Source organism: Zonotrichia albicollis, unplaced genomic scaffold (genome assembly GCF_047830755.1).
Source record: "Zonotrichia albicollis isolate bZonAlb1 unplaced genomic scaffold, bZonAlb1.hap1 Scaffold_122, whole genome shotgun sequence".
Classification (NCBI taxonomy): Eukaryota; Metazoa; Chordata; class Aves; order Passeriformes; family Passerellidae; genus Zonotrichia; species Zonotrichia albicollis.
The window spans coordinates 330001-332500 of record NW_027428349.1 but is presented as its reverse complement, the minus strand read 5'-3'; the positions used below and the strand labels follow the sequence as shown (position 1 = coordinate 332500).

At 50.2% G+C, this 2500-nt stretch overlaps 1 pseudogene; it reads left to right on the top strand.

Moving 5' to 3' along the window:
- LOC141727436 (28S ribosomal RNA) overlaps positions 1-2500 on the top strand; it is an 8773-nt pseudogene that overhangs the window by 3060 nt on the left and 3213 nt on the right.

Sequence of the window (2500 nt, the reverse complement as noted above, 5' to 3'; positions counted from 1 at the left end):
CTGCAGAGATCGCGCCTCCTCGTGGCCCCGCTGGTAAGCCCTTAACAGGGTGACTAAGTCGATCTCTGCCCCAGTCCAGGAGCCGCTGGGTTTCACCAGCCCAGCGATTCCTTCCAAATTCGGTGAAACAAATTTCTCGGTGTAAGTCGCAAGGCTTATCACCTGAAACCTGGCCCCACGGTTTGACAGGGGCACCGGGTCGGGAAGTGGACTGACCACCCACCCCGAACCCGAGAGCGAATCTGGTCATGACCCAACTGTCCCAAATCCTGGTCCGTCTCTTGGAGCGGGGGAAGGTGCACAGCCACTACCCTTACTCAGGGTATCGGTGGGCACCCAAACCTGTGAAGAGGACTTTATAACATCTAGACCAACCAAATTACCCGGAATTGAATCAGAATTAGGCCCGCTGGTGAAGTTTTCTTTAGAGGTTTACAGGTCAGATCTTAAGGGGGATGTGCAATTTGAGGGGATTCATTTTCCAGATAATTGGGGGGTACTGGAGGGGTTTCCTGAGGTGTACGAACAACTGGCACCACAGCCAAACGGGGGAGACGAGTTAAATCATAGTCTCCCAGGGGACAGGGAGGGGGATGTACTTGAGAAGGATAGCAGCGAAAAGGAGAAGGAGGCTGCACCAGAGGCATTGCCCTCAGTGCAAAGGGCCCGCAGTGAACAGTTGCCAGATAACATCGTAAAGGTGACTGTTCCCGACAAAAATCCACCATGTCCCTGCTGTGGTGTCCGCTTAAACTCAGTGTTAGCTCTGATTGAACATCTGAAGGGCTCACACGGGAGGAGGAGGGTGTGCTTTAGGTGTGCCAAATGTGGGAGGGAGAATTTTAACCACCATAGTACTGTTTGTCATTACGCAAAGTGCAAAGGTCCACAGATTGAAAGGCCACCAGTGGGAGAGTGGATCTGTGAGGTATGCGGAAGGGACTTCACGACCAAAATTGGCCTGGGACAACACAAAAGACATATGCATGCAATGGTGAGAAACCAGGAAAGGATCGATGCTTCCCAACCGAAAGAGACATCAAATCGAGGAGCCCACAAGAGGTGCTGGACGAAGGAGGAGGAAGAACTGCTCATGAAGTTGGAGGTACAGTTTGAGAATCACAAAAACATCAATAAGCTTATCGCAGAGCAATTAACAACTAAAACAGCTAAACAAATTAGTGATAAAAGGAGAATGCTGCTCAAAAAAGGTAGGGGGACAACTGGTAATTTGGAAACAGAGCCTGGGATGAGTCATCAATCGCAGGCAAAAGTTAAGGACAATGGACTGGGTGGGGACCATCTGCCGGGAGGACCAGTTGTCGATAAGGGAACAATAGGGAAGCCAGGACAACATCTTGACACAGATAACAGCCATCAAATAACTGCTGGCAAGAAGAAAGGGGGAGGGCTGCAGGCTCGTCATAGAAGGAGAATAATGAAACGATTAGCGGCCGGGACAATTAACATCTTCCCCAAAGTGTTTAAAGAACTGATTAACGACCAAGAGGCGAGACCGCTAATCAATCAAACAACAGAAGACTGCTTTGGCCTCTTGGACTCTGCATGCCAAATTAGAACGGCACTCCGGGAGAAGGGCAAATCTCAGGAGGAACGACCAAGAAAACAGTATCAGAAGTGGATGAAGAAGAGAGCGATTAAAAGGGGGGACTATCTCCGCTTCCAGCGATTATTCCATCTAGACAGGGGGAAACTGGCGAGAATTATCTTGGACAACACTGAGAGCTTGTCTTGCGATATATCACCCAGTGAAATTTATTCGGTATTCAAGGCCAGATGGGAAACACCTGGACACTTCAACGGCCTTGGGGACTTTGAAATTAAAGGGAAGGCCAACAACAAAGCCTTCAGGGACTTCATCACGGCTAAAGAAATTGAAAAGAACGTGCGGGAAATGAGTAAGGGTTCGGCGCCAGGTCCAGATGGGATCGCCCTTGGGGACATCAAGAAGATGGATCCCGGGTATTCCCGGACCGCCGAGCTATTCAACTTGTGGCTGACAGCTGGTGACATCCCGGACATGGTGAGGGGGTGCAGGACTGTTTTGATCCCGAAATCGACGACACCGGAGCGCCTAAAGGACATCAACAACTGGAGACCCATCACGATTGGTTCCATCTTGCTAAGGCTGTTCTCCAGGATCATAACGGCGAGGATGACTAAGGCGTGCCCCCTCAACCCGAGACAGAGAGGCTTCATCAGTGCGCCGGGATGCTCTGAGAACCTGAAACTCCTGCAATCTATAATTCGGACTGCCAAAAATGAGCACAAGCCGCTGGGTGTTATTTTCGTGGACATTGCTAAGGCTTTTGACACCGTGAGCCACCAACACATCATACACGTTTTACAGCAACGGAGGGTTGACCCCCACATTGTTGGACTGGTAAACAATATGTACAATGACATCAGTACGCGTATCACCACAAAGAAGGACACACACACAGACGAAATCCAGATCCGGGTTGGAGTGAAGCAGGGT